This window comes from Pezoporus flaviventris, unplaced genomic scaffold, assembly GCF_033815535.1.
Source record: "Pezoporus flaviventris isolate CSIRO_AGI_PZ_B2104156 unplaced genomic scaffold, CSIRO_AGI_Pfla_v1 ptg000037l, whole genome shotgun sequence".
Lineage (NCBI taxonomy): Eukaryota > Metazoa > Chordata > Aves > Psittaciformes > Psittacidae > Pezoporus > Pezoporus flaviventris.
The window spans coordinates 6,472,195-6,480,352 of record NW_026892585.1 but is presented as its reverse complement, the minus strand read 5'-3'; the positions used below and the strand labels follow the sequence as shown (position 1 = coordinate 6,480,352).

Below are 8,158 nucleotides of genomic sequence, written 5' to 3'. Positions count from 1 at the left end.
TGCTCATTTAGTATTATTTCCAACAAAGGCTAAAACCTTTTCATTTAATCACAAGTATAAGTAGACTGCAGGCACTTCTTTAGTCACAGGTAGTTCCTACTGACTTGTTTAATCAAATATTAAAGAATTCTACATGTCTGCGAACATCATGTACCTTTTAATCATGAAATTTCAGGATCTGAAAAGAGCACCTCGTTCCTTGTTAGGTCCAAAAGTTTTTGCTTTCTGTTTTGTTTGTTGATTCGGTAAAGAAATACAACTCGATGCAATATCTGAAAAGCAAATGGCTGAATGAAAGACATGTATAATATCCTCAGCTCTGTCAAAGCCTCTCCTGAAACAAGATCTTCTGGAAAGCATGTCAGAAATAACATGACCGAGTGTTGTCCTCATCTCGGAGCATGGTGGTACCTGGGTGGGAGAGGACAGTTGGATCCGTCAAGTAAGAAACCCTCAGATCTGGCATATCTGGCCTTTTTTCTAAGAGCCAGCTCTACTCCTGAGTTATTACGCAGCGTGGGCAAGGAGCTCAAGGTTCTTCAGACCAGCATTGATCTTGTAGACATCAATTGCAAAACCAGGTTGTTTCAGTGGGGTTTCCTTCTTCTTTATTTTAGTTATACAGGAATGTGGGAACTTCTGTGAGTAATAATTTTTTAACACTTTAGGATTCTAACACCCATACTGTATGCTTATTCTTCCAAACTACTGGTTATAGTGCATTGGGTTATTGTACTGTTGATACTGACCTGCCCTCCTTTTTGTACTGGTAGGAATGACTCTTCAGATGAGGAAGCTAACTACAGTGTGTTAGTCAGAGATTAGATTCTTGTTTGTGCTCGTTTATTCACTAAATGTTGTTAGAAGAATTACTTTGAATTTGTTTAGGAAATGACATCCGCATCTTGCCCAAAGACATTGTAGAGATGGATTTAATTATAATTTTCTGAAGTGAGTTTGAAATATGCTGGTCATTGTCTTTATTAATATCCTGGACAGTGAGAAAGTGTTGGACTCAGCAATTTTAAGGCAGTACAAAATAGAGGAGCATTCAGTATGGTGTAGGGCAGAGTTGCTTATTTAAAGGAACCTTGACATGGTTCAAGACTGGTCTGTGGTAAACCTCATCAGGTTCAAAAAAGACACGTGCAAAGTCCCCAGCCTGTGATGGACAAACCTGGTGCACTGAGAAAAACTGGAGACCAGCTGGATGGAAAGCATTTTTTTGGGGGAAAAGATGCAGGCTTGTGGTGGGCAAGTGGAACATAAGCTGCCAGTGTGCTGCTTGGCAAACAGTATCTTGAGCTATGTTAGTAAGAAAGCAGCCAGTAGTCTGTTGTGGTGTGCCCCCCCCCCAGCCATAATCATCAGTGGAGCTTACTCTGAACGTTGGGAATGGTAGGCAACATGTTAGCCAAAGGCTGTCTGGAATGGTGACCCAGTTGCATGCAAATACAACTTTTAAGTAAATCATTTTACTTTATAAATAGTGGGTAGTGCAGGGCCTGTTCAGCACTCCTGTAAGGCAGCGAGATCTTCCCTTGAGCAGGGATACCTCTCAAGGTTACTCCTCGAGGCTGAGAGATTCCATGCTGCAACAGATTCTTGGTAAGTGATTAATAGCATACTAAACTTTGAAAGCTAAGTGATATGAAGGATTGATCATGCATGCAGAGTCCTTTAGGCATGAACCGTTGACCAAATGCGAGATTAGGATTGGATCCAGCCATGCCTAGACTCTTCTCTGAAAAGGAGGTTAGAAAGCACGAAGGTCCTTTCTGAATGTCATGATTCAGCAGGAAGGTCTCCCTGATGGTTTTGTCTAACCCTGTCCTCTACGCAGGAAATAATCAAGTGTACCTTGCCATTGAATCATGTTAAGTCACTGTTGTATTTACCATTGAACTTTGTTAGCACGCTGGTTTATATTAGCGTCTCGAAGTGCATGACTCTATCCGCGACATAGGGAAGTGATCTTTCCCATCTGTTTGGCACTGGTGACACCACATCTGGAGCACTGTCTAGTTTCTGCCTCCCCCATACTAGGCAGGCAGTGACATTACTGGAGGAAGTCCAGTAGAAATGCAGGCAGGAGGACTCAGAATGTAAGGAGCAACTGAGAGAACCAAGTTCAGCCTTGAAGGGAGATCTAATTTCTGTCCTCAGCTGCCTACTGGGAGGGCATAAAACAGACAGAGCCAAACTCTCTTTAAAGATGCACAGTGATGGGGGAGAGGCAACAGATGCAAGGTGGAACATTGAACATCCCATTTAGATATTAAGAAGATGGCTTTTCACCATGAGAGTGGTCAGCCCCTGAACCAGATTTCCCAGAGTGATTGCAAAATTTCCTGTCTTGGGAATATTCCAACTGGCTTGGACAAAGTCCTTTGCAATGGGTCTAAGTTGGCCTTGCTCTGCGTGAGGGATTGGAATAGATTACACTAAATTGTAGCATGATGTTACAGAATATTCTGTGGTGTTTTTATATAACTTTCTTTTGTATTACTCTTCGCCTTCATAACCTGGTAATTGAAAATGAAATTAGGAAAATTAGTTTAATATTGATAATTACTTTCTGTCCATCATTGTTCATCAGTGACACAATTTCCAACCTCAGGGTAAGTGGGAGTCATGTGCATTTGAGTGAAAGGGGCCATGCATATTGGTATCATATATATATGTATAAAAATATATATAAATCTTTTTCCTTGTCTGGCAGTTTAAGAATAGGCAAGTATCAGATACTTTTTATCTGGGGAAAAAATTGTGGGTTTGAATTAGCTCCTTTCTGTTAGTTGAGAAGTAGAGCAAGAGGAGATGCCACCAGCTGTGACCATCAGATCTGAAAAAAATAGGCACTAACATTTCCTTTTGACTGACGTTTTGAAATGAGATTACAACAACGCTGTTGGAGCTTTTAAATTTCTAGGTGTTTGTAATAATCTTAAAGTAGCTACTGAAGTAGTAATTATTAAAAGTGTAGTTATTGAGAACCCAGTGTCATTTTGACAGAAAACCCAGCATAAGGTCATAGAATCACAGAGTGGTTTGGATTGGAAAGGACCTTGAGGTCATCCAGTTCCACCTCACAGCTATGGACAGTGACGCCTCACACTGTCGCCCAAGGCTCTGATGGATCTTGCCAGTTTAAAAGTATCCACTCAGAGGCATTAAAAGTCAACATCATTCTGTGTTTTGTTTGGCTTTTTGTGATTGCATTCGATGAACTTTAAGTGCTTCGGCTTTGTTTATATTCTGAACAAAGATCTCTAAGAGCACCTGTTTTAAACAATAGATAGGATACTGTCTGGAAAACATCCTCCTCTGACATCCTCCCTGGTCAGAGTAGTTTATAACAGAAACAATGTTTTCATAGATTTCTTTTGTGCCATTTACATTGACTATTGAAGGACAGCGTAGCAATCGGAATCTTTAAAGCAGGATGCTCTGAGATATCTAGTTAGGAAATGGTGGTATCTCTGTAAAATTTAAATTTGTTACTTTTGGGTCCCAGAAATGGGTGTGTTGTCATGTGTTGATGTTTGCTGTGTGATGTTATCTATGTTTAATATCTTCTTCCCCGCAAAACCCAGTCTGCTGATTCTTTTGCTTCCAGTTTGTTTTCAGAATGCAAATTTATTTTCTAACTTCTAACTTGCCGAAGGAGGGTGGGGACCTACAAGTATCCAGTATCTGAAGGGGGCTACAAGGATGCTGGAGGGGACTCTTCATCAGGGACTGTAGCGATAGGACAAGGGGTGATGGGTTCAAACTGAAACAGGGGAAGTTCAGGTTAGATATAAGGAAGAAGTTCTTTACTGTGAGGGTGGTGAGGCACTGGCACAGGGTGCTCAGAGAAGCTGTGGCTGCCCCATCCCTGGCAGTGTTCGAGACCAGGTTGAACAGAACCTTGGGTGACATCGTCTAGCGGAAGGTGTCCCTGCCTGTGGCAGGGAGCTGGAACTGAATGATCGTAAGTTCCTTTCCAACCCAAACCAGTCTGTAATTCTATGATTCAAAATAGATGGGTGAGTTGATTCTCTTCAGAAAGCTTAAATCTACTTTTTTAGGCCCTTCAGACTGTTTGCTGTACCTGCCCATGCTGACAGATGCCACCCCTGAGCAGTTGGCTATGGGAGCTGAAGTTAGGTCACAAAGCTGAACAGTTTCTTTGAAACCAATACTCAATTTATTGAGGTGCTGGGCTGCATCTGTACCATTGCTCTGCTTGATGGTACAGACCACAGATGGAACAGGTGCAGACTGCAACTAGCTCAGTAATGTCTGTTGAGCAATTCCCTCTTCTTCAAACTAACTTGGTTTTCAGCTGTGGAATTAAGAGCTTGATTCAAAGAAAACAACAGGAGTCTTCCACTCAGTTTTGTTGCTAGATGAGGTTAGACTGTTCATTTGAGGATTGTGTGGACTGAGATTTCAGTTTGCTCTTTTTTAATTCAACAAAAAATGGGATGTTTTGGGGGGATAATGGTTCTGTTGAGTCTTAATAAAAACAGGACAGAAACATAATTTTTTCATTGAAATTGCAGGAAAACCTGTTCCACAACTAAACCACTGCCTCTTCCATGTCTCCTCAACATACCTCAGGTACACCAATACTTAATCACAAGTGATTCTGTCCACAAGATCCATCCGATAGAAATAATTCTAGTTGCATTAATGATTTTTAAACAAGCAAACTTAACGGGAATAATCCTGAAGCTTCAGACATGCCCAGAAAAAATTGTACTGTTATTGAGAGCAGATGGTGAACTTAATGTTGCTGAGCAAATTGCATTGAGATTATTGGTAATGCTTAAAAGGTTTGGAACTTGAATAAGACAAATGAGAGTTTTATACAAGTAAGAAGTCAGTATTTAATCCATTACATGGATTTGATGTCTTAACATATAGTAAGTACTTACAGTTGTTAAACCTTGCCAACTTAGGATAATAGGAACTTTGAAGAAAGTTTTTACACGCTATTTTTAATGGTCAAAACACTAAATGCCAATTTGGGACGTAATTAATACAGTCTTATGGGATGTAAATAGAAGCTTTAAATGCCCAATGAAAATATGCCATGCCAAACAAACATGATTTTGTCATTTTTAAATACTAAGAAAAAGTATATTATAACCATATGGTAAGAAAGAGATATGGAAATCTGTTTGCTCTCCCCAGCCCTTAGTATCACATCGTGTGATACTGAAATAGCAATATGTTTACTTGATTCAGAACATCCTAAATGGATTTACAGTTAATCATTTAGGTCAGATAAATAGAGGCAACTTGTATGCAGATGTCTGTAGGTGCATTTTAGTGTCGCTATTTTCTTGCTAATAAATCGTATATGAATGGTTAAATTTGCAAGGGACATAAAGGTCAGAAAATACTATAGTGTTTCTATAGAATATTCTCATTGTGGTAGTTCATCAGATGGGCCTGTTAAAAAGTACTTGAATAAAGAGGTGCTCATACAGCAAAGAACGTAGATGATGTGTAAAGGATAGAAACTGTGCCCTGTAATCCACATGCACTAGCATGGTCTTCAGGTGATGACTGAAGGTGATGACACCCCCAACCAAAATGCTGTGTTCTAGGGAAGGAACATAGTTTTTGGAATTAATGAGCTATTGAATATGAATGTGAACGTATGTTATCTCTATGTTGTTATGGCCTTATCATTACCAATATCAGCAAGCTTAAGCTTAAGCAAAAGTCAGTGTTCAATCTCGAAGGTCCTTAAGAAGTAGAACTGTATCTCTAAGGCAATTGAGAATCTACTGCATCTATATGTTTTAGGGGTTTTTCAATCAAGACTGGATAAACCCCAAGGTGTATTACATGATCTGGGCAAAAAAACCCACCCCAGAAACAAAATAACAGGTATTTTGGTTTATGTTATAAAGTGGGTAACACATAAATGGTCTCTTTGCTTGTTTCTGGCTGCAGACTGAAATGTGGCTAAACAAAAAGCTTGCTCGTTTAAGATTTTAGCCAAGCACCTTCAATTGTCTGCAGTTGTCTGAGGCAGTAGATGGGTGCACAGACCTAAGGACTGGGTTTGGTTAACTTTGCTTTTAGGTTTTGGAAAATATTTGCCATCATAAGATATGCTGGAGAATATTGCTCCTTTTAATCCTCATTCTTGTCCCCTCATTCAGCAGCCCATGTTTTTCCTATTTGAAACTTCTTTTTCAGTTTTCCAAAAAGGAAAAACTGAGCGAAGGTCACATTGTTTTAGTAAATTAGTTCCAGAAAGTGTTTCTTGAAAAGAAATTGTTTTTAAAGTAAACAATATCCATCCCTCTGTTTTATTTTCATGGATATTTTAAGATGAAGATTACTAATACTTGTCAGTCTCATGGATGTTTTTTCTTCAGCTAAAAAAACTTTTGACCCTCGCTTTCTATTTCAAATCCTTTGTTACATTTAATTTCAAGGTAAAACCATGGAACTTGTTTGCATCACTAAAACTTTGTCTTTTTCTAAGGTAGAGATTAAACCCCGTATTTTCATACTTGTGATGAGAGCGTTCTGCTGACTTCTTCAGCCCCTCTGTTACCTCACTAGATACAGACACCACAAAGAGCAGGCTGCATATCCACAGTTGTAAAAGGAAAGAAACTTTTCCAGTGTTTGAGAAGAATGGTATTATAAATCACAGAATGACAGAATCCTAAGTGTTGGAAGGGACCTCAAAAGATCATCTAGTCCAACCCTCCTCCAAGAGCAGGGTAACCTAGAGTACATCACACAGGAACTTGACCAGGAGGGCCTTGAATATCTCCAATGTAGGAGACTCCACAACCCCCCTGGGCAACCTGTTCCAGTGATCTGTCACTCTCACAGTAAAGAAATTTTTCCTGATGTTCCCATGGAACCTCCTATGCTCCACTTTACACCCATTGCCCCTTGTCCTATCACTGGACATCACTGAAAAAAACCTAGCTCCATCATCCTGACACTCACCCTTCACATATTTGTAAACATTGATGAGGTCACCCCTTAGTCTCCTCTTCTCCAAGCTAAAGAGCCCCAGCTCCCTCAGCCTCTCCTCATAAGGGAGATGTTCCATTCCCTTAGTCATCTTTGTAGGTCTGCGCTGTACTCTCTCCCGCAGTTCCCTGTCCTTCTTGAACTGTGGGGCCCAGAACTGGACACAGTATTCCAGATGTGGCCTCACCAAGGCAGAGTAGAGGGGGAGGAGAACCTCTCTTGACCTACTAACCACACCCTTTCTAATGCACCCTAGGATGCCATTGGCCTTCTTGGCCACAAGGGCACACTGCTGGCTCATAGTCATCCTCCTGTCCACCAGGACCCCCAGGTCCCTTTCCCCTTCACTACTGTCCAGCAGGTCAGCCCCCAACCTGTACTGGTACATGGGGTTGTTCTTCCCCAGATACAAGACTCTACACTTGCCCTTGTTGAATTTCATCAAATTCCTCTCCGCCCAACTCTCCAACCTGTCCAGGTCTCGCTGGATGGCAACACAGCCTTCTGGTGTGTCAGCCACTCCTCCCAGTTTAGTATCATCAGCAAACTTGCTGAGGGTACATTCAGTTCCCTCATCCAGGTCGTTGATGAAAATATTAAACAGCACTGGCCCCAGTACCAACCCCTGAGGGACTCCACTAGTCCCAGACCTCCAGCTAGATTCTGCCCCATTGACCACAACTCTCTGCCTTCTTCCTTCTAACCAGTTCTTGATCCACCTCACTACCTGATCATCAAGCCCACACTTCCTTAGCTTATCTATGAGGATGCTGTGGGAGAGAGTATCAAATGCCTTACTGAAATCAAGAAAAAACACATCTACCGCTCTACCATCATCCATCCATCTAGTTACTTGCTCATAGAAGGCTATAAGGTTGGTGAAACATGACTTCCCCTTGGTAAAGCCATGTTGGCTGCTGTTAATGAACCCCTCATCCTTGATATGTCTAGAGATGGTGTCAAGAATAAGTTGTTCCATCACCTTTCCAGGGATGGAGGTAAGGCTGACCGGCCTACAATTACCCGGGTCCTCCTTCTTGCCCTTCTTATAGACAGGCGTGACATTTGCCATCCTCCAATCCTCAGGCACCTCACCTGTTTCCCACAACTTACCAAAGATGATGGAGAGTGGCTCAGCAATGACCTCCACCAGCTC

General features: G+C 41.3%; 1 long non-coding RNA gene across 2 annotated transcripts in view; it reads left to right on the top strand.

Moving 5' to 3' along the window:
* Positions 1–1,341: 1,341 nt before the first annotated feature.
* LOC133274972 (uncharacterized) overlaps positions 1,342–8,158 on the top strand; it is a 197,754-nt gene continuing 190,937 nt past the window's right edge. For both annotated transcript variants that reach the window (XR_009745346.1, XR_009745345.1), the window contains exon 1: positions 1,342–1,465. This is a non-coding gene — a long non-coding RNA (uncharacterized LOC133274972). The remainder of the gene's footprint in view (positions 1,466–8,158) is intronic.